Source organism: Thermobia domestica, chromosome 7 (genome assembly GCF_964235325.1).
Source record: "Thermobia domestica chromosome 7, izTheDome1.hap1.1, whole genome shotgun sequence".
Taxonomy (NCBI): Eukaryota; Metazoa; Arthropoda; class Insecta; order Zygentoma; family Lepismatidae; genus Thermobia; species Thermobia domestica.
Genome location: NC_137460.1, coordinates 81106678 through 81131487, shown reverse-complemented (window position 1 = coordinate 81131487; position 24810 = coordinate 81106678). Strand labels below are relative to the sequence as shown.

At 36.6% G+C, this 24810-nt stretch overlaps 1 protein-coding gene across 2 annotated transcripts in view; it reads left to right on the top strand.

The window, feature by feature from the left end:
• The window catches only part of Samtor (S-adenosylmethionine sensor upstream of TORC1), a 56016-nt gene that overhangs the window by 3624 nt on the left and 27582 nt on the right, over positions 1-24810 (top strand). Inside the window, exon 2 of one of the 2 annotated variants that reach the window (XM_081764914.1) lies at positions 23568-23728. The exons of the other annotated variant lie outside the window; for it this stretch is intronic. The gene's annotated coding sequence lies outside the window, so the exon portion shown is untranslated. The remainder of the gene's footprint in view (positions 1-23567; positions 23729-24810) is intronic. 2 annotated transcript variants of the gene reach the window in all.

The following is a 24810-nucleotide window of genomic DNA, read 5'->3' as shown; positions in this document are numbered from 1 at the left end:
GATCTCTCCTCACATTCCTCCTCTCTGCGCAGTTTAGACTTGCTTCTGAATAAGCTTTGCTATAACTGAACTTCTAACTTCTTCAAAGATTTAACCAATGGACTAGTATATACACCTTCAGTGCTTTATGATTCTATAATATCAAAGATGCTGTCGGTATCATGTCATAGCTCCAAAATCAACTGAGTTAAGTTTCAATATATCACAATCTGGTTTCTGTTATGACTTCACCTTTGAGCATACCTCTATTACATTTTTATGTCTTGTCTTTTGAAACTTACATTTAGGTTGATGTTGAAGTGTTGACTTCAACTCCGGTTCATGTAGCACTTGAAGGTTACGTAGATGTTGCTTAATAGGGCACCTCCGTTCAAAATAACTATGACAAGATGACAGAAAAAATATCGTAGACCTGCGCTATGCTGGGCAGTGATTGACACCGTGCACAAAATTTCGTTTAGGACATCTAAAAATGTTGGCAAATTGTCCTGTGAAACCACTCTGATCTCCCCATTTTTTCATTTGTACGTGCATTTGCGGAATTTTAGCATCTCTATTGCTCAGTTCTATAATAATCCAAGATATCAAATTATTATCGGGGTAAGGTATGCATAAATTTACCAAATACTTACTGTCCACTTATATTACAACTATCCCTAAGAAGAACTATATATATATATATATATATATATATATATATATATATATATTGTTCTTTTTATTACAATGCTAACCTTATGCATTGAGCATTAATGAATAATTTTTATTTTTAAACTTCTCACCAATATTTGAAGGATGAAAATTAATCATCAGTGCTGCTGAACACATAAGGTTAATGTTGTATTAAATGTGTAATTTATTCTATATGTTCAATTAGTTATTAAATCTCTTCTTACTTACTAATGGATGCTATAGAGTACTTATTGTTAAAATTAAAAAGTTACCTTGTATCTTGTTGAAATTTTTCTCAATATTTCGGCTAGCGAAGAAGTCATAGATTATTATTATTATTATTATTATTATTATTATTATTATTATTATTATTATTATTATTATTATAAAGACTGTTATCAGGTCCTGGCACTAAAAAGTTTCTTTCATTGTTATTTTGTGTTATCTTTAGGTTGGACCTGGAAATATTTCCTCCACGTTTCTCGATCTTCAGTTTCCCCTTTTAATTCTCAATATTTTCTTCTATTTTCCAAATCATCGATTAGTTGTGTTCTTCTTCCTGTTCCTCTCTTTCCTTCCATATTTCCCTCTATGGGGGTATGAAGAAGACAATTTCTTCGCAAGATGTGCCTAATCCTTTTTACGAAGGATGCTTGCTAAAAGCGTCCCCTTCTCTTCTACCCGTTTTAAAATATCTTCGTTTGTTACTCCCTCCGTTCATTTTGTCTTCTCCATCTTCCTCCAACACCACATTTCCAAGCTCTCTAAATATTTCTTCTCTGGTTTCCATAATGTCCAAGTCTCTGAACCATACAGTCCAATACTCCATATGTAGCACTTGACCGACTTCTTCCTTAGTCTAATATTAAGCCTGCTAATTAAAAACGAATCTTTTTCTTACTGAATGCTTCTTTGGCTGCGGCAACTATTTGGTGCAGTAAGTGTATGTCGTCATTATACTTTCCAGGTATTTGGAATTATCGGCCTCTTCAAGTTCTTTTTGTTCTACTATGACTCGTAACTGCGCTTTTCCACGAGATATTCTCACGACTTTCGATTTTTCGAAGTTGATTTCCATTCCACATAGTTTTCCGGTGTCAATTATTTTGTCCATCATTACCTGTAGTCCTTCTTCGGTTCTGGATCTAGCAGGTTTCTGCATACCTGATCTTATTAATGACCTGCCTTCCAATCTTGCAATCTCCTATTCCCATAAGTGCTTCCTTCATTAAACAATCATTGTAAATGTTGGATAATTGGGGTGACTTACTACATCCTTGTCTGACTCCTCTTCCGATCTCCACATTATTGGTTTCTCCTCCATTCAAGCGCATCTTCTGGAGGCACGGTGGCTTAGTGGTAGAGCGCTTACCTCTGGTGCATGGGGTCCCTGGTTCGATTCCAGGCCAAGTAAGTTTGTGGTGTACAACTTCGTACCTGTGGATTTTCTCGGGAACTCCCATTCCCTCCCACTTTCTCATTCTCCAATCCTTCCATCACTTGCTTTAATCATCGTTTCCCTTAGCTTAAAGAGCATAATCGTGGGACGCTAAACCCAAAAATATCATTTCAAGCGCAACTTCACTCGTTGTCCTATGTGCAGGTTGTGTTGTGAATGAGCCGTCGATCTCTCCAGTTGACTCTGATTTCTCTAAATACACAGGTGTGTTTTCAAAAGTTTGGTCCCATTCAAAAGTTTTTTGCCAGTTGCAAGCACAAACACAACTCTTCCTTTACGTCAAGAACTCGTTTGATGTAATTCTTGCCAACCCAGTAGCATCTCTGGTACCTTTTCCTTTCCGAAATCCAAATTGATTTTCCTCTTCTATCTCTTCTATCTTACTTTTCAGCCGTCTATTCAGTATGCGCGCAATAAGAGGAAATGAGGCTAATAGTTCTGTGATTGGTGCACTTATTTGCTTGCTTTTGCCTGAGTAGTGTAATCATTGTAACATCAAGAAAATCCTTTGACCATTCTCCATTTAGGTAGATCTTGTTAATAAGTGAAGTGAGTACTTTCATTGTATTGTTCCCTAACCCCTTGAGCAAATCTACTGGCATGTCTTCGTCTCCAATGGTCTTCCTCCGTCGCATGTCTATGATAGCTTGTACTACTTCACTTTTCAATATACTGGATCCTTTTTCTTCGAAATCCACCTCTTCCTCTGCTTCGATCGCAATATCTTTGGGACAGTTCTTCTGATCATATAGATCCTTTATGTATTCCTCTCAAATTCTAAGGATTCTTTGACGGTCAGTGACTACATGACCTTATTGATCGTCAATTTCAAACATGGGCGTACTTTTGTTAGGTTTTTCTGTTTTTCTCCTCATTCTTGTACTTTCTGTACCGCGCCGTTGAAGTTCAAATATTTCTTCATATATCTGTTCCATGTACTTTTCTTTGCTTTGTCTGTCTCTCTTCTGAATTTATTATTCAGTCTTCTGTATTCTTTGATGTCCGTGGTTTTCACCTTTCTGTCTTCCTCCAGCTTCTTATACAATGCTTCAGTTATCCATGGTTTTCTCGGTGCTCTTTGCATCGTGCCGATATTAATGTTGAGTATGTTAAGTAGAATCAAGCAGAACTTTTCACCAACTATTTTCTACATTGCCTACCATATCGTCCATTCCACAGATTTTTTTCTTGCAATCTTGTCTTTCACATCAATGTCCATACTTCTTGGTCGCTCTAGGTTCCATTTTCGATTTCTCGTCCCATTTTTCTTAATTGACTTTAACCAGGTTCGCACTCTCGCCGGTAGGAAATTGCGATCCGAATCAATGTCCGCTTCCGGTAGTGCTTTCACGTCTCGTACACTATTCCTGAAACGTTGCTTGAGAAGAATGTAATCGATTTGGTAGTGTTTCTTACCTCCTGGACTTTTTCACGTGTATAACTTGGTTTTTCTTAAATCACGTATTCGTCACCACCATATCATGTTGCCTACAGAAGTCGATAAGCATTTTTTTTACTAACTAATCCAAATGGTCGCACCACCTTATTCGCAGCTCCTTCTCTTAGTACGCTGTTAAAGTCTCCCATTACTATGGCGTTGATCTTACCTGTTCCATCCTAATTAGTATTGTAAAGGCCTGGGTAAAAAACCATTTTTTTACCGTTTTTTTCCCCGAGCTTGGAAAAAAGAAAACGGAAAAATTGAAATTTTCAAATATTTTAGTACATTAATGCTTTTAAAATGAAAACTAGTTTACAGTTAAGATAATTGATTAGCAGGGTTGGCAAAAATCATGGTTTTTATTGAAAAAACAAAACAAAGGTTTTTTTTTTTGTTGTTGTTGTTGTTGTTGAAACCAGATGTTATTGGTTTAAATAATTTGCTCTATGTATTCATATCATATATGAACAGAAATAAGTTTGTTTCGCCTTGGTGTTATTATGCAACAACCGGGTTTTGCTGGAAGGGGTCACATAAGCTTAAAGCGGAATCCAAACCGCTTCTCGACTTATATCCGAGAGAAATTGCCCTCCATTTAAACTTGGAACCAGGACTAATTGGCCACAAATGCGATACGCCTGCCGACTCACTCACGAAGGACTCCTGATAAACATATGTTGTACTGATCTTTACGTAGGCTTACTTGTTAATATAATTGTCAAGAGTCATTTCAGAACGACAAAAATATAAACAGTTGCAGAAGTGAAACCATTATACGGAATTACATATGGACAATTTCAAAGTACTACAGAGTACAGAAGAACTAATTTAGTCCAAGTTAGTTCACTACGACTTTTATTAGTCCAAATTAAAGAAATACAACGACTTAATTTGCATATCAGTAAGAAAAGTGAATAATGATACGAATTATTTGAGTCCACTTTGGCTCTGACCCATTTATACATAAATAGATACCAAAGATACTTCTCATTTCACTAAATGCCTCTCGTGGGGTTTGTGACCTCCCCCCCCCCCACACACACACGAAGAGTACGGCATTTCAATTTATTTTATCAATAGTAAACATCATTGAAACGAAACAATATTTAGAATTTTTCTTTGATTGCAGTTACATAACAATAATAACAAACTATAAAAAAAATCACAAAACAAACATTCATAAACTTATATAAAAAAGAAAAGCTGCTTTTGTAGTATAATCTTTTTGAGTAATGAATGGGGGATTTAGATCTGAATATAATACGAATAATATATGGGAGTGAAACGTGATAACCCATAAAAGTGTGTTCATCAAGATTTTATAAACACTTACACTTTTAAGAACATTTTTCGTGTTTTGGTTTAAATCAGTTTTTTTTTTTTTTTTTTTTTTTTTTTTTTTTTTAACAGATGGTTTAAACCAGCCAATCCTGTTGATTAGTTATGTTTCTTGTATTAGAATAGGAAAATTTTGTGGCAACAAATATATTTGTACCACTCCTTTAAAGTTAGCACCGTGATAGAATGGAGTTATGGCTACAAAAATACTAAAATATAATCCTAGCTAGATTAATTAATATAGACGCATTTAAATTATCTTAAGTAATCTTATAAAGTTACCGTTTTATGGCAGGGAAATGTTAAATAACAGGGCCAGAATCATTCTAGTTAATACCAGTATGTTAAAATCAAATATATATTTTATGGAGATATGTATTGTCCTTGTGCTGTGTAAAATTTCCGGAAATTTAGAATCCATTAAAAACATCTTTTGTTCGGAAATATTGGCAAAACCCAGAAAATATAATGTAAAAACTATTTCTTCGTCTGATACTAATCTTATGTGCTATAACGTGTCTGCAGCATGTATGTATACAACGTATTTCGCTAGCAGGAAAAACACTTAAAGCAACAGTTTTTAATTTTATTTTGTAGTTTTCTGATTTCTGATAAAAATCCCTCTTTATTATTTGTAATTGTATTTTTCGAACAACTCAAAAAGAGAGATGATCTTATTTACATATACACGCATACACCGCACAAGTGCATAAATTTGAGCAGCGACAAATATTTGGTCTAGGAATTAATTCGTGCGGGTGGACAAGAGATGGCGCAACGAACGGAGCGTCCCACAGTTCCGTGTATCCACACATGTGTTGCAAACCCCTGCCATCGCGTATCGTTCGTAGTATAGGGCAGTGGATTAAAGCGTCAACAACACCAGTTTGTAGTTAAGTGAACATGGCGCAATTTGTGCCTGATAAAGTGTTTTTGCGGGGTGTCCTGCTGCATTACTTTAACATGCAGAAAAGTGCGACTGAAAGTCATCGTATTTTGGTGGAAGTGTATGGTGACCATGCTCTAGCTGAGCGAACGTGTCAGAAGTGGTTTGGACGGTTTAGAAGTGGTGATTTCGGCTTGGCAGACCAAGAGCGAGCTGGACAGCCAAAAAAAATTCAAGACGGAGAATTGACAGCATTTTTACTTTAAAAATAAAAAAATAAAATAATGATAATAATGAAAATAATGAATTGTTGTTGTGTTTTCTGTATGATGTTCCCTTTCCTTGAGATTACATGCTATGTTGAATGTATCATTGACTAGTGACACCGAACCTACTGGGCCCGTATGGGCTCGTCATCAGCAGTCACTGATACACTCACCAAGCCAATCATCTACGGAAAATAGAACTCAAATTTGGCCCGAAATATAAAGCTTCCAAACTCTCTTCCATCTCGACTCACAGTCCGATATCCAGGCCTGCAGTTCATCATCCCCATCCCATCCGGAAATAGGTTGTGAACCACGACTACAGACACGGGACACCGACCTCCGAGCGGAGCTGGCACTGAGCACAAAGAAGATCTTAATGTTGTATGTGAAAGCCCTATCTGAATAAAAAAAAAAAAATCTCGAAACAGAATTTTGTAATTAAAAAAAAAAAAATCTAAACTGAGATTTTGATTGAAACTGATTAAATGAGAAATTTCTACAGATTCGGTTGTTTTCAACTCGGTCACACTAAGGAGAGTCTCTTCCCTGAATTTCACAGCTATTTCATTTCCCCAGCAAACTTATTCTGCGCATACTGCTCTCTGTTTTGACCATGCTTCGCATGCATACCAAAACCTCATCAACTACATATTTCTATGACTTCTTAGAATTACAAGCTAACTAGATTTCGTATGCGAAAAGAAAGATGCATTCACGGCTAGTAAGTTTTATTTTCTTTCAAAATATTCATGAATGTAGCACAAAATATTCGTTAACAGGAAAATATTTACATTGAACTGACATACCCATCCGAATAAAATTTAATGAAATCGATTTCTATACTTTCAAAGCCAAAAACATTATTTACTTTTGTTTATATTCTCGAAATATTCACATTCTTTGATATTCATTGAATATTCTTGCCTTCTAGAGCATTTCCATGGTATCGACACGCAAAACAAACAAAAGAGTACAATAGAAAATACAAAATACTACCGAAAATAATAAATTCACTGCCTACAGATTGTGGTTAGCTTAATTTGCCTTTTGTTTACATATATTCCTTGGTGCTTACACTCTTCTGTGCATCGATTTCGTGGCCGGCGTAGAGGATTTACGCTCTTCGCGACCTCTTGTCAGCTCGGACCCACATGACAATCTAGCACAGGCAAGACATGCATATAATATATTCACACAACTTAAACCTAAAGCCCTAATCTAACTAAACTAACTTAACCTAAACAAGTATATATATTAAAAAAAAAAAATCACACATATATATTTCATAAAGCACCATACTTAACTTGCATTTGTATTTTGTTTTCGCTACCACACTTCTACCGAAGACGCAGTGGTTAGTTTTGCATTAGTGTCGTTCTGAATTAATTTCTTAAAAAGAAGGAAAAATATTTACTAGTAATTATCAACATTGCATTTTATAACTTGATGGGTATCAGTTTTCTAAAATAGTACGTAGGTTTAACCTATTGATGAACGTTTTCGATTATCGGTACGCAAGATGCATGTACCCTTGCACTAGACAAATAGCCGTGATACTGACACTTGTTTACATATTCAACATTCATAATCATTCTACGTCAAACCAAAGAAAACATGCCAAAATGAATAAAGGTTGAATTTTGAGCAGAATTACCGAAACTGAATAATTTCTAGATTTTGGGGAACCTAAAACATCTTTCATCACTGGGGAAAATGTGTGTGTGGTACACACATTTTCTTGAGATTACGACAATCGCTCTGTGCTGAGATTCTAGCTTTCTTTCCCCCCCATCGAATGAAAACACGATGTCACATTGCCTAAATCTACATGCGTGCGGCGTTGAGGGAAACTTTACGAATTTAGTGCTTCATATTACAAGTATTACACAAACACCAGAAAATATATTCACTCATGATAGTTTGCCAGAACAAGGAAAAATTTGAATCCAAATACCTGAGTTTCACTTTCACTGTTCCTTACTTACTTGACATCCTCTTCTTACACCAAGATTAAACGGATATGTTAAACAACAAAAAAAAAGTCCTGATAACTTCCACCCGAGGTTCCTGGGAAACTCGTGATACGTGGTCTCAAAAATAGGTTTTTGGAAACTCCTTCAGCACCTTTCCAGAAAAGCCATCGAGCGTGGCTTGACTTCTTCTTCCTCGGGTCTGCACCACTACTCAATATTCTTTCTCTCTCTTCCACCGTCTCCTCTTTCTTCTCTTAGGTTCTCTGGTGGACCGAGAACGCAAAATTTGCTAAGGAGCTCATTCCATACCACTGGATAGCTACAGGCTAGTATCCGTTATGTTATGCGAAATTACTTCACAATTGTCTTATTTCCGGATTAACAATTTGTTGAAACACCAAATGTCGTACAGTTATCTCTTCCAATATTCGCCAAAACGAAGAATTTGACACAATTTTCACGTGATTACAAATTATTCCACTTTTTAGCAGACGCTAAACACTGCACGTCTGACTCTTGAAATGGCTGACGCCGTAAGACAAAGAGTTACGAGAAGATGATCCCCAATTGGAAGATAATTATGACGTAATCATAGGATGATAGGCTTCTGAGTGAAGATCAAAGAGAACCGAAATCTCAGCCGCAGCTGTGATTGTGGATTAGCCAATCAGATAATTTTACTTCGAAACAAAGAGATGCACCAAGAAGAAATTATGGCTGACTTTATTAATTTGGAATTTTGAAGAAGATTTTTCAAAATAAAATTTTTAGCTTTCTTGTGAAGATTCCCTATGCCGAAATATGAATAGAAATGAACTGAAAACCATTGAAAACGTTGAAATATATACTTATTTGTCTAAAATAATAATATATTCATGAATAAATGCGTAAAATATATATAATATAATTAATAATCACGTAATCTTCATCTAACATCTATCGAAACGCTCTGTTTTACTGAATTTACGCAAAATTCTCAACCTACGGTTTACTCTACTATAAAATAAAAGTTTCTATTAACATTTTAAATAAATTTAAAATTTTCTACCAACATACAAGGTGCTCAAAAGCATCGGGCCATGTTACATTATGCTGAGCATAAGGTAACATCCTCCGGGAGCTTCGGAGAAAAAAAAAAAATCTGAACTTATGAGTTCTTCTTAAGTTGTGTTTTTTTTTTTTTTCTGTTACTACTAAATTACTAGAGACTATACAAGATAACACATCCTCTTTTTTTTTTTCTCTCAAATTCTAATTACAACTATACATTCTAATCAAACTTAACCTAACCTTAACCTATAAACTAAGTTTTCTCCTTTTCTTTTTTTTTTTTTTTTTTTTTTTTCCAGTAACTCCGGAGAGTATTCAATCTTTCGGTCCTTTTTCAGAAGATCATAAAATGGAGCTGTTAACCCCGCAAAGTCAGGAAAATGTCGCTTTCGCCATCCCACGAGACCAAGAAATCTTCGTAAAGCTTTCTTAGTTCGCGGCAGAGGAAAGTGACGGATGGCCTCGTTACTTTTGGGATTAATTTTGACTGAAGATCCTGAAATTATGTGGCCAAGAAAAGGAATTTGTGATTGAAGGAAATTACACTTTTGAAAATTGAGCGAAAGATTTGCCGAACGAAGAGTTTCAAAGACCTTTTCCAAATGCTGAAAATGTTCGTCAATAGATGATGAAAAACAAAGGACGTCATCAAGGTACACAATGAGAAAGTTTTTGAAAGGTTCTAAGCCGAAAAAAGTATGCATGATTGATTGGAAAACTGCTGGAGATGATTTCAAACCCATGGTTAGACGTGTCATCTGATACTGACGACCTTTGTAAATGAAACTGACGTATTTGTAAGAGTCTGGATGGATCGGGACACTGTGATAGGACTGCGTACAGTCCAATGAGGTGAAAATGGTTGCACCACTGACTCGTGCGATTAGATCAGAGATCGGTTCGACTTGAATCTTTGGTGCAATCACACGCTCATTGATACCACGCAAATCGACTACAGGCCTTAGCTCTCCAGACGCCTTACGCACAATATGTACAGGGCATCTGTAAGGTGAAGGACCTTCTATGATGATTCCGAGTTTCAACCATTTGTCCAGCACTTGCTCAAATTCTTTCTGGAGGTGAACAGGTACAGGATACAACTTTCCTACCACGGGAACGTCGTCTGAAAGCTGTATTCTATACGGCTCAACCTTCACGACTCTGGGATTCTCTGTAAAAAGACAACGAAACCTGGTTAACAAAGAAAATAAACGATTCCTAGAATCCGAATCCAAATCAGTTCTCTGCGAAACAAAATTTTGAATATCTTCTTTCGAAATAGCTGGTTGGTACAAAGAGTCTTCCTCCTCATCTGATGATACTTCCGCAACTGTGACTCGACAACAATGCTGCTTTTCCATGCTGATGGAGATGGTCTGTCCAGAATCAGTCTCAAGAGAGACTTCTTTCGTCTTACAATTTAGAAGAACATTATAACGAATGAAAAAGGGGAAACCTAGAATGCAATCTGTTTTCAATTTGTGAATCACATATACCGGAACCTCGAAAACGTAACCTTGAATCGTGAAATTTAGAATCTGAAAACCCTTGACTTGAAAAGATTCGTCTCCTGCGAAACCTCGTAACGATATGTTGGATTTTGGACGAAGTTTAGCTGACGGATAAATCTCCTTGATCCTCCTCCAAACGTCTCCAGACAACAAATTCGTATCCGCTCCAGAATCCAGAACGCAAACTAGAGTTAAACCTCCAACTGAACAACTTAACGTGGGCGAAGGATAAGTTAAAAGGATACCTTTTCCCGCACTGGAGTCACACTCCTTCTCGTCGATCACGAAACGAATCGAGAACAGAGGCGTGCCCAATTTTGTTTCCCGATTTTCGGAATCTGCCAAAACATTGAATTTCGAATTTAGAAGGTTAGTATCAAAATCGAACGAGGTTGGTTCTAAATTGGAATTTTGACTACTCGCTAACCGATCTTGTTCTTTCTGGGGAGTTGAGGAATCCACATCGCAGTCCACACTCTCCCCTAATGAGGGCTGCGATATGCATTTCCCAAACCATTCCCGTTCGTTTCCGGTGGCTGAGCCATCGTCGGTACGAATGACGTGTATTGCGGAGGCCATCCAGTAGACATCGCCATGTTCACTCCTGGGGAAGAAGTGGACGTGGGAGCCGCCACTCCCCCTCCAGGAAGTACATTCGGCGCGTATCCCGGATAGGCTTGCGCTCCTGCTGAGATCATCGCGTTTGGCGCGCATGTCTGAGATGTACCCCGCGGATACCCATAACTCATCGCTGCTGGATAGTAGCGTTGGTTGTACCCATACGGAGCATTCCGATTTCCATTACTCTCTCTCACCCAATTCGGTCTTCCTTGATTGGGCCATGGTCTTCGAGACTGGAAGTTCCTTCTTCGACCCCGGTTTCCGGAAAATCGGTCATCTCCTTTGCCATTGGAATTTCCTTCCTTCCTCTTGCTTTCGTCTTCCTCCGTCTGAGACGAAGTATCTTTGGTGGCTTGTTTCCCTAACTTTTCTGTCTTTTTGACGACTTTCGCCTGACGTACCTGAAAGCGTCTAAACTTCTTGTCCGTGACCGGTTCACTAGGCTCTGGATGTCCCTCTATTTCAGCTATTTTCACCATAAGGTGTTGAATGTTCTTTGGCTCAACAGCTCTCAACAACTTGGCGTCACCAGCTGGTAAGCAATCCAAGACTATCTCTATCAGTTCACTTTCATCCGGGTGTTGTGCCACCGCATAATATTCTGCCACTATTTCCCACGCAAAGTCCGTTAATCGGCTGTACTTTGCTCGATCGTATTTCATTCCCTGAATGAACTTCTTTTGCAACCTTTCCATTATCGCTGAAAAATAGTGTTCTCGGAACAGACGCACAAAATCCGCGTAACTATTTATGTCTTGACATACAGTCTGGAACCATGTCTTGGCCCCAGCTGTTAAGCAACAAGGTACCAAGGTTAGACGTTCGTGTTCAGATGCCGAAATTACCTTAAAGGTTTGTTCCAAATTTTCTAGAAATGTTCTAGCCAAACCGTATTCACCAGAAAATGTAGGTAAGTGATTTAATTCAGAGAGTCTTAAATTTAGAGTTCGCTTACCAATGCCTTCCTCGCTTCTACTGGGGTTCACGGGAGAATTGTGGCCAACCACGGGGCTCTTTGCACCCAATTGATTTTGACCGAAAATGGAATAGTGTTGGTAATTTTGTCCAGAAATTAAATTGTCTGGCATTGATACCACCGCGTGACCACATATTCCCTCCTGAACTCCAGCACACGAAGGAGTCATGTCTGCTACACTACTAGAGGACACCACATGGTTCAACCGACAACTAGGATTGGAAAATCCTGACACCTGAGGCGAAACTAACAATGGATTCGACCTCCTGGACAACGCCTGACTACCTATTGTCTCAACACCGGACATATGTGACTTGTTTAAATTCAACGTTCGTGAAGATAATTCAAAGGGAAGGACATTTGTGCCGTGAATGTTGGTCGGCTGACAGACAGAGACAGTCACCGTGGGAATAGTACGAGTCTCCCCAACTGAAGAGACCGGTACATCCACTTGGATGTCTGACTCGGTCCCGTCAGACTCGATTCCATCACCGACAACAAAGTCTCGCGCTCGCTTACGACCACACCGTTTATCTTTTCTTTGGTTTGTTTTTCCCTCTAACGTCTTAATCCTGGCTTCAAGTGCCTGACACGACCTTTGGGTACTGAGTTCGAGATGTGAGAACTCCTTTGTCAAGTCGTCACATCGTCGATTCTGCGCTTCAACCGATAACCGGAGACCTTCCTCAACGGCATCTACCCGCGCGTCTATTTTATTCTGATAATTCCCAACAGAGGTATATAAGTCGCGAACTTCCGACCTAACCGCCTCTACGTCTTCGTTCACATGGGCTACTTTTTCATTTATCGTTTGTAACAATTCAAATTTTACATTGTCCAATTTCTGATTCACTGCCTGAAAGTTATTATGAATGTCCTGAAATTTACTGTCAACCCGATTGCTCATCGCTTGAAAGTTACTGTTAACATCCTGAAATTTACTATCGACCTTTTCGAACTTTTCATTCAGCGTTAATGTTAAAGTTTGACTGAAGCGTTCCATCATGGCCGCGAAGTCCGTTAGTTGCACATTCGGACCGGAAGCTACGTTTCCTCGACTTCCTTCCTCTTTATCAGAATTGTTCGGACTACCCCGCGTTCCACGTTCGCCTTCATCACTTTCAGTTTCCGAAGATTTCGGCAGTGGCAACACTGTCGCCTGTTTCGCCAGGCAGGGCTTACATAGCCACGGCTCACTACTTTTGTCTAACTCCTGTACTTGTTCCTCGGACAAGCCATAACATTGGGCATGTACCCATCTAAAACAGCTGTCACAATAAACACTAAACCCAGCAATTTCGTCTGAACAGCATATATATTCACTCGGATGCCGAGATTCGTTACTTGATCTGCTACCCACAGACATTTCCACTTTCATTGAAGATTGTTTCCCACAACATCACGCACATATAGATTCAGAAGTGACCATGTCTCATTCAATGTAGCGATTGTCGTAATTATCCCCATTACAAATACTCTGCTGTGATTGTTTGTTTTCCTTAGCGCTCGCGTAGGATTGAAACAACAGAAATCCTGGATAGGGGTCGCCATTTTTACTTTAAAAATAAAAAAATAAAATAATGATAATAATGAAAATAATGAATTGTTGTTGTGTTTTCTGTATGATGTTCCCTTTCCTTGAGATTACATGCTATGTTGAATGTATCATTGACTAGTGACACCGAACCTACTGGGCCCGTATGGGCTCGTCATCAGCAGTCACTGATACACTCACCAAGCCAATCATCTACGGAAAATAGAACTCAAATTTGGCCCGAAATATAAAGCTTCCAAACTCTCTTCCATCTCGACTCACAGTCCGATATCCAGGCCTGCAGTTCATCATCCCCATCCCATCCGGAAATAGGTTGTGAACCACGACTACAGACACGGGACACCGACCTCCGAGCGGAGCTGGCACTGAGCACAAAGAAGATCTTAATGTTGTATGTGAAAGCCCTATCTGAATAAAAAAAAAAAAAATCTCGAAACAGAATTTTGTAATTAAAAAAAAAAAAAATCTAAACTGAGATTTTGATTGAAACTGATTAAATGAGAAATTTCTACAGATTCGGTTGTTTTCAACTCGGTCACACTAAGGAGAGTCTCTTCCCTGAATTTCACAGCTATTTCATTTCCCCAGCAAACTTATTCTGCGCATACTGCTCTCTGTTTTGACCATGCTTCGCATGCATACCAAAACCTCATCAACTACATATTTCTATGACTTCTTAGAATTACAAGCTAACTAGATTTCGTATGCGAAAAGAAAGATGCATTCACGGCTAGTAAGTTTTATTTTCTTTCAAAATATTCATGAATGTAGCACAAAATATTCGTTAACAGGAAAATATTTACATTGAACTGACATACCCATCCGAATAAAATTTAATGAAATCGATTTCTATACTTTCAAAGCCAAAAACATTATTTACTTTTGTTTATATTCTCGAAATATTCACATTCTTTGATATTCATTGAATATTCTTGCCTTCTAGAGCATTTCCATGGTATCGACACGCAAAACAAACAAAAGAGTACAATAGAAAATACAAAATACTACCGAAAATAATAAATTCACTGCCTACAGATTGTGGTTAGCTTAATTTGCCTTTTGTTTACATATATTCCTTGGTGCTTACACTCTTCTGTGCATCGATTTCGTGGCCGGCGTAGAGGATTTACGCTCTTCGCGACCTCTTGTCAGCTCGGACCCACATGACAATCTAGCACAGGCAAGACATGCATATAATATATTCACACAACTTAAACCTAAAGCCCTAATCTAACTAAACTAACTTAACCTAAACAAGTATATATATTAAAAAAAAAAAATCACACATATATATTTCATAAAGCACCATACTTAACTTGCATTTGTATTTTGTTTTCGCTACCACACTTCTACCGAAGACGCAGTGGTTAGTTTTGCATTAGTGTCGTTCTGAATTAATTTCTTAAAAAGAAGGAAAAATATTTACTAGTAATTATCAACATTGCATTTTATAACTTGATGGGTATCAGTTTTCTAAAATAGTACGTAGGTTTAACCTATTGATGAACGTTTTCGATTATCGGTACGCAAGATGCATGTACCCTTGCACTAGACAAATAGCCGTGATACTGACACTTGTTTACATATTCAACATTCATAATCATTCTACGTCAAACCAAAGAAAACATGCCAAAATGAATAAAGGTTGAATTTTGAGCAGAATTACCGAAACTGAATAATTTCTAGATTTTGGGGAACCTAAAACATCTTTCATCACTGGGGAAAATGTGTGTGTGGTACACACATTTTCTTGAGATTACGACAATCGCTCTGTGCTGAGATTCTAGCTTTCTTTCCCCCCCATCGAATGAAAACACGATGTCACATTGCCTAAATCTACATGCGTGCGGCGTTGAGGGAAACTTTACGAATTTAGTGCTTCATATTACAAGTATTACACAAACACCAGAAAATATATTCACTCATGATAGTTTGCCAGAACAAGGAAAAATTTGAATCCAAATACCTGAGTTTCACTTTCACTGTTCCTTACTTACTTGACATCCTCTTCTTACACCAAGATTAAACGGATATGTTAAACAACAAAAAAAAAGTCCTGATAACTTCCACCCGAGGTTCCTGGGAAACTCGTGATACGTGGTCTCAAAAATAGGTTTTTGGAAACTCCTTCAGCACCTTTCCAGAAAAGCCATCGAGCGTGGCTTGACTTCTTCTTCCTCGGGTCTGCACCACTACTCAATATTCTTTCTCTCTCTTCCACCGTCTCCTCTTTCTTCTCTTAGGTTCTCTGGTGGACCGAGAACGCAAAATTTGCTAAGGAGCTCATTCCATACCACTGGATAGCTACAGGCTAGTATCCGTTATGTTATGCGAAATTACTTCACAATTGTCTTATTTCCGGATTAACAATTTGTTGAAACACCAAATGTCGTACAGTTATCTCTTCCAATATTCGCCAAAACGAAGAATTTGACACAATTTTCACGTGATTACAAATTATTCCACTTTTTAGCAGACGCTAAACACTGCACGTCTGACTCTTGAAATGGCTGACGCCGTAAGACAAAGAGTTACGAGAAGATGATCCCCAATTGGAAGATAATTATGACGTAATCATAGGATGATAGGCTTCTGAGTGAAGATCAAAGAGAACCGAAATCTCAGCCGCAGCTGTGATTGTGGATTAGCCAATCAGATAATTTTACTTCGAAACAAAGAGATGCACCAAGAAGAAATTATGGCTGACTTTATTAATTTGGAATTTTGAAGAAGATTTTTCAAAATAAAATTTTTAGCTTTCTTGTGAAGATTCCCTATGCCGAAATATGAATAGAAATGAACTGAAAACCATTGAAAACGTTGAAATATATACTTATTTGTCTAAAATAATAATATATTCATGAATAAATGCGTAAAATATATATAATATAATTAATAATCACGTAATCTTCATCTAACATCTATCGAAACGCTCTGTTTTACTGAATTTACGCAAAATTCTCAACCTACGGTTTACTCTACTATAAAATAAAAGTTTCTATTAACATTTTAAATAAATTTAAAATTTTCTACCAACATACAAGGTGCTCAAAAGCATCGGGCCATGTTACATTATGCTGAGCATAAGGTAACAGCATTGCTCGAGCAGGATTCGTGTCAAACGCAGGAACAACTTGCAGCAGCATTAGGCGTTGATCAAACAACAGTCTCCAAACGCTTGAAAGCCATGGGAATGATTCAAAAGATGTCACATTGGTTTCCACATGAATTGAAAGACAGAGACGTTGAAAGACGAAAAACCATTTGCGAATTGCTGCTTCAACGACAGAGCAGAAAGGGGTTTCTGCATCGAATTATTACGGGTGATGAGAAGTGGATCCATTACGAGAACCCTAAACGAAAAAAGGCCTGGGTGAAACCAGGTGAACCAGGTCCATCACAACCAAAACGAGATATTCACTGTGCAAAGGTTATGCTGTGCATATGGTGGGATATGAAAGGTGTGGTGTACTATGAGCTGCTGCAACCGGGTGAAACTATGAATGGAGAACGTTATCGACGACAATTAATGCGTTTGAAGCAAGCTCTGGCCAGAACCCGACCAGAATGGGAGAATAGACATGATAAACTTATTGTTCAACATGATAACGCTCGCCCACATGTCGCAAAACCGGTCAAAACCTATTTAGAAAATGTCGGATGGGAAGTTTTACCACACCCGCCGTATTCACCAGACGTTGCTCCTTCGGACTACTACTTGTTCGATTGCATGAACAACGATTTGATTGGACAGCGGTTTACTTCTTCAGAAGATATCGAAACATGGGTCTCTGACTGGATCGCTTCCAAGGATGAGGACTTCTTTCGCCACGGAATCCGTACATTGCCTGACAGTGAGACAGCCCTTATTATATCTCTCCTTCTACGCAGCTTTATATTTTGGGTCGCCATCTGGAGAGTAGCTCCAGAAACATTAGCACATCAGATAACGCTTTCCAGATCCGGAGTGAAAAACATTCTACCCAAGGAATCGAGCATATATATAAACTTAGCTTATTAAGATATATAGCAGAAATGACCAAGGAAATTTCAGATTCACAATTATTATTACAAACTCAATAAGTTGGAACAGAGCAAGATTTGAAATACAATATTTTAGTTTAAAAACTGTTTCTATTTTCTGTTATCTGTGCATCATTAAATAGGTCTATTTGCTTTATTTCTTCTTCAGTTTTTTTTCAATGATTGGAGTTTCCAGTGATGAATAAATACATTGGCTGTAGGTTTAGTTTGTAACGAAAACTAAGTGTAAATTAAGTTCTATAATTAGGTTTAGTTCCTGGTAGAATATAATTCCTATTATTTGCAAGCCGTTGAGTTGTTTGATGTTAAATATCTAGTTTATTCCAGAAGGTTGTTTATATTGTTTAGCATGCTTGATTTTAGGTTAACATTAGCACTCTTACTTAAATGTAACTTTAAATAGCACTTGGTTCATAGATGTTAGCTTATGTCTGTTTCATTTTCATCATATCTATATATGTATATACTTTCTTATATTTACTTATTTATTCCAAACTTTCATTGTTGAACATTTCATTCGTTGCAATATTTTAATATCATTATATTTATTTTCATTTTATTCGTCGTAATTACGTAGTTAACAGACATACACCAATTGTGAACCCAATAAATCAAATACTTATGTAATACCACGTCAACCTATTCCAAGCAGAAGTATGTAAGTAAGTCTCCTTCCGACGTAATCCCCAATCGACATGCAACCTTCGAAATAGTATGTAGTACGAAAACCACTCATTGCAACATTACATTAACGACTTCCTTCTTCCATTGGAACTGATACCATTTGAATAGCCAATGCACAAATAACATAGTATAAGTTAACAGGGAATTTTGACGAGGCTATAATTAATTTAGACTATTGATACGAATATCGGAAGATACATTACTTATGAGAACCCGGAGTGGGTTCGAAAAATTCACTTCATAATTAGATACATAACTTCAAAGCCACGCATACTAAAATATTTCTTAAAAGATACAATTTTAAAATCTTCATTTACATTTTTCACTCCATAGTTGAAATCTGTATTTTTTTATATTTCTTCTTCTTCTTCTTCAGGCAACAGTAGCTTTCCTGGCGCTGAATTTAAAGTCTTTACTTGCCACCAAATTAACAAATCATTAAATAATTATGGATGGATCTAAAATATAATTATAAAGATAGAGTAATAAATGAATAAGTATTTGGAAATTAAGAACGCACAGAAATTATGTATTTGTAATGCCATCATGCAAGATGATGGAGCATTACAACAGATGGGCGAAAGTGGTGGCTAGCGATGGATAATATTTTTCTTAAGGTATTTATGTATTTTGTGTTTGTACTACAGCTTCAATGTGTGCGTACCAACCGCACGAATTAATTCCTAGACCAAATATATTGAAGAATTTAACATGCGAAATTTCCGTTTGTTATTATTAAAGACTAACTGAATACCCTTCTTCGCACGGGTAAAATACATTTCATTTTGGGTATAAAGGGCACCGAAACTGTTACCAATGAACTTAGGGACCCCAATAACTATGAATTCGACACTAGTACAAGTCATTTTCAATTACTTTTACATGTCACTTTCCCCCTTTAGGAGTAACTAATGTGGGATGAATTTGGATTTAAACGGCATCGGAAGTGTCACTCTTCATCTCAGCCACCCAGATAACTATGATGATTCGACACTAATATCGGCCATTTTTGATCATTTTATGTATATATCCATCCCTTCTCCCTCCTCCAAGTTGCAACGATGAATTTGGATTTAAACAGCATCGGAAGTGTTAATGTTCATCTCAGAACCCCAAAAACTATGGATTCGACACTAATCTCGGTCATTTTCGATCATTTTTATGCATATTTCTCCTCTCCCCCGCCCCCTAGTTACGAGGACGAATTTTGATTTAAACGGCATCGGAAGTGTTACTATTCATTTCAGTGACTCCAAAAACTATGGATTCGACACTAATATTGGTCATTTTCGATCATTTGTATATCTCTCCTTTGTCTCGCCCCCAGTTCATGGCGCTGAATTTGGATTTAAACGGCATTAGAAGTGTCACTGTTCATCTCAGCGACCCCGAAAACTTTGGATTCGACACTAATATCAGTCATTTTCGATCATTTATATATCTATCTATTAAAATGCTACAATAGCAACAAAAGCACTTGAGCTCCAACCTATAACTTTCGATTTCAAACCTTTCATTTACGGTTATTTGTGATTTCACGTTTAGCCAAGACAAATATTTTAAACTATGTTCATTTTAAATAAATTATTTAAATAGACCTTTTTCTTTATAAAGTATTTTTTTTTTAAATTATTGTTCAAAGCCTTTGCATTTTAATAAGCCTTTTTCAAAATCAATGCAAATGAATTTGCTGCCATCTTTGGAGTTCTTTTAAACTATACGTTTGTGGACGTTTATATGTTTTTGGCCAATCTTTTCGACAATGAGATCTCGGAAACTACACGCTCTAGAAAGATGACGTTTTCACTGATTGATTGCAAATTTTATGTAGATTGTCCAGTTCTAATTGAATATTAAAAAAAAAAAAAAAAAGATATCCATTATTTCTTTATTACATTTTTACGGGTGCACTGGCTATGTATCTTCCCTCCCCTTCCCCCAAGTTGCAGTGCTGAATTTGAATTTAAGCTTTATTGGAAATGTCATGTTCATCTCAGCAACTGCGAAAACTATTAGTTCGACACTAAGGTCAGTAATTTTCAATATATATCCGCACTTCCTTCCTCCAAGTTATACTTTCAAAGTGAAATGATAAAATCCATCCTGGGCCCGAATCTCATCTATGTTGAAAATATTTATCAAGATCAGTCTGGTGATTCAAGAGTTGTTAAGTTACAAATATAGTCACTTTCATTTTTATATATGTAGATAACTTGTCGCACTAGAAAACAAATATTTGTTTACATACAAAATTTTATACATAAAGTTTATATTAAAGTATATAGTAATTATATGTCTTAGTGCATGAATATTAGTGAAATTTGTCTACTGCTCTTTCTTTTAAGATGTAATTTGGTTAAAATTAACAAAATTTCACCAGATCAAAGAGCACATTAAGAACTCAATTTTATTCATTTGTTAGAACAGAAACACTTCATGATAGTAGATGTGTATACAGTTGTAAAAGTTCTGTAATTAATGCACAACCAGGAGTAAACGACTAAAAGGCACATAAAGGAAATGAGTGCAGACTATTAATATAATTTTCAAGAATAATTACAACAGTTTTATTTTCGAATGCTTCTTTTTTAAATATTCACAATATTGAAATTTTTCAATTTACATTCTTCACGCGTTCGAAAAAAAGGTTCCATTACTAGTAAAACTAACCTAATACAAAGGTTTTTGTTATTTTCCCATTTTTCCAATTTTTCCGGAAATTTTACAACACTAGTCCTGATGCAATGTGTCACTAATGTCATCACATATTACTTCTACAAGAGTCATTGCCATCATGGTCAATTGTTGGCATATACACTTGTATTATCATAGTGTCCATTGGTTTTCCACTTAGCTTTACAAACATCAAGTGGTCACTGCAGCATTCTAATTTGGCTACGTCTCTTGTTACTTAGTTCTTCAGTGCTATCGCGACATCATTCTCGTCCGTAACGCCACCTGAATAGAAGGTTAATTTCCCAATATATTATGTACACAAACCGATTTCATTGTAAACTGGATATACCTATAGTGGGGCTGCGGTGAGTCAGTTGTAGAGTGTTCACCTCTGGTGCTTGGGGTCCCTGGTTCCATTCCCGCTCGCACCAAGTAAACTTTGTGGTAGACAAATACCGTGTGCGTGGGTTTTTCCGAGGTTCTTCCGTTTCCTACCACTTTCTTCATTCCACTATTTAATTCATTATTTCATCATCACCATCTCCTACCGCCTAGCCGGCATAAACGTGGGACGTAAAACTCAAAGATTTTTTTTTTTTTTTGAAATTCCTATAGTTCCACCTTATTAAAATTCCTTGTCTTGTAAAAGAAAAATGGGCCCCAAGTATTTTGACAAGCACTAGCTTATGTCAATAATAACAATATCCGATCACTGTCATTGAATTAAGAACTATTTCCCGAGAAGTGTTTTTATAAATGCAGTGTCAATTCACACTAATTCACTGTAAAACAACAGGTTGTTTTATGGTCACTATTATTTATATATAGAAGTGAACATTTCTTTGTTGTTCTAAGCACTTTTCACTACTAAATCCATGGTTTGGGAAGACGAATTTTAAACAACTAGAAAAGAAATTGCAATCAGTGTAAACATCATAAAATGGAAAACATCACTCACCAGTAAGCAACAAGGGTGATAGTGTTAAATGAACTGCATCATAAGTAGTTAAAGTCAGAAAAAGAGTGCAAGTACTTGTGTGTGCATATTATAATGAGAAAAACGCATATATGTTATATAAAAGGGTGCCAGGAAGAGGTTGAGAATAAAGAGTTTTGAAAAGGAGGTTCAAGCTATGGGAGTGTTTATTCACAAAAATTACAAGTGTTGAGTAGAATTGAAAAGAGTGCATTACGAATAACTTGAAATCCTTTTTTTTTTTTTTTTTTTTTTCGGAAATCGTGGAATTATATGTCTAATGTAATCATAGAGAGATTCTTGCTTATGTCACATCTGCATATGAACATGGTTCCAGGGAGAACTGAAATATTGCAAAAGATGAAGAAGAAGAAAGAAGAAAATTAATTAAGACGTAGTTCAAGAAGTAATTCGGAGGACTAAATGAATGAGCAAACAGTGGGGTTTGCTATAGATATAGTAGGAAAATAATAAATCCTGACGCACCACAGAGGTAACAATATTTCGCCGCTCTTTGATGTAAATTAATGCATTAATGTGTATATTGAAATGTAAAAATATCTCTGTCGTTACATTCCACGAAAGATGTAGTCCGTCTAAATGTTGTAACAGAGTGTCTATAGGTCATGAAAGTCACGAAAAAGTCACGAAATCAGAAAACGGTCATGAAAGTCAAGAAATTTAGCTTTTGGGTCACGATTTTTTTTTATCTGTACAAATATAAGCACAGACTGGAAAATTTTATTCTATAAAACGTCAAAATTCACCACCAAAAATGTCTATGGTCGGCTTTAGACACTACTAAATCGCAAGCAAAGCATGCTTCTATCGCATGCATGAAAATTCGGCCTAATTTGCACTTAAATTCGCTCTTCAGAATGTTAGGAAATTTTATGATTTGGTTAAGAAAAGATCACGAAATTTCATTTTGGAATTTGAGTAGATACCCTGTTGTACCTTGCTGAGAGTTGCACACCAAAAGCAATTTTAATTGGTATTGATATATTTATATATATTGTCCATTACCTATCCCATTTTCTCTCTCTATGTATCTGTTTTGATACTCCAGGAAAATCTGCAGCAGTTTAATCAGTTGATTGCATTTAGACGCAAAAGTAAATAAAAGTTACCGATAACTAGTCACTTGGCTACTGACATGAGTGAATTTGCACTATATTATTAGTACGAGGAAAAACAGCACTTGCTTAGTTTGATCCTTTCAAACTTTTGTGAATTACATTTAAAACACAGTTTCCATGTGTTTCTATATGAGGACATAGTACTCGCTTAGAAGCATACCCATCGGTAATAATAACCCACTCTTACAAAAGGCTTGCAAAATCTGTTTTGGATCTTTAATGTTCTTACTTTCTATCTCCAGTTAGATGATTTATTTATCATGTAATAACTTCAGTGTTCTTTAACTTTTTTTCCAGTAACTTCGGAAAAATATCTACACAGGATCATGTGCAAGGAGCTTCCCTGTTATGGAACTATCGTAGATTAATTAATGAAACATAAATCCTTGAAAAGTTACATATGTTGAAGACAATGACGAAATTCCAGATAACTGTAATCAGCTAGCTGGAGATACAAGGTAAGAACATTATTCAACATTATGTGTACTATATAACATTCATAAATAAATATTTTAGAGCCATTTATTTCAGTTTATATCACATATTCTCCGCCTACATATATGTAACTTAAAACTATTTCTACGCAGCATTCCCACGAGAAAAAGAAAAGTAGAAAAACTGATTTCTCACACACTGCTAACAATGAAACCCAATGAAGTAACTGAGAATTCAGAGAGTTAATGCGACAGGTTGCACTTTTATTTCCTATCTACCCAGCACTCCAAATTTATGTTTAAAAATAGTTGGTTTTAGCATCTTAGCCTTTGTTTTTCAACACCGTCTCGACCATATTGCAGTTTCAATCGACCGTGATATACTGATGTCAGGATCGGAAGCCACTGTGAACTAATAAAAGCAGAATTTGAAATGGTTGCGAATTTCGATATGTCCTGCAAAGGAATATTTTGAACATTAAAAAAAAATAATAATAAAAAAATAAAAAAAATTAAAAAAAAATGGGACTGACTGTTAAGAAGTGGAAATTCTTCATTAAAATAAAATGAGAAGGCGAAACTGTTTGTGTAATGTTTGGTTGTTTGAATTAGAGTTTAGCACTGGTTCAGCACTGAGGCTATATTAAACGAGGACCTACAGCTTAACGTAGGATCCGAACCACAAGAACTCCCACCAGGAATTGTAATATACTTTTTGTGTTTCATGAGTTGCAACTATTTTTAAAATTATTCTGTATGTGTTTATATATAAACTCTGAATATCATATATATCTTTCTTTTTTTCCCCATCTAAAAATCGTAAAATCTTCCTTTTTGAAAAATCTGAAACATACCCGTCAGAATTATCAGTAGCTAAGTCAATGAAATATAGGGTCTTTTTCAAACACCACGATGTACTACACGGGTAACAAATTTCGAATTTAAAGGATTAGATTAGATTAAACAGACAGCACACTACAGGAGATTAGATACAGTTCCTCGGTTAAATGTAACTTGAACACCAGCCTCTATAGAGTAAGAAACCGTGTGACTGATCGGAAGGGAGGATTATCTTCGATTCGCAGGTTAGGTGTGCGCTTTTTCAC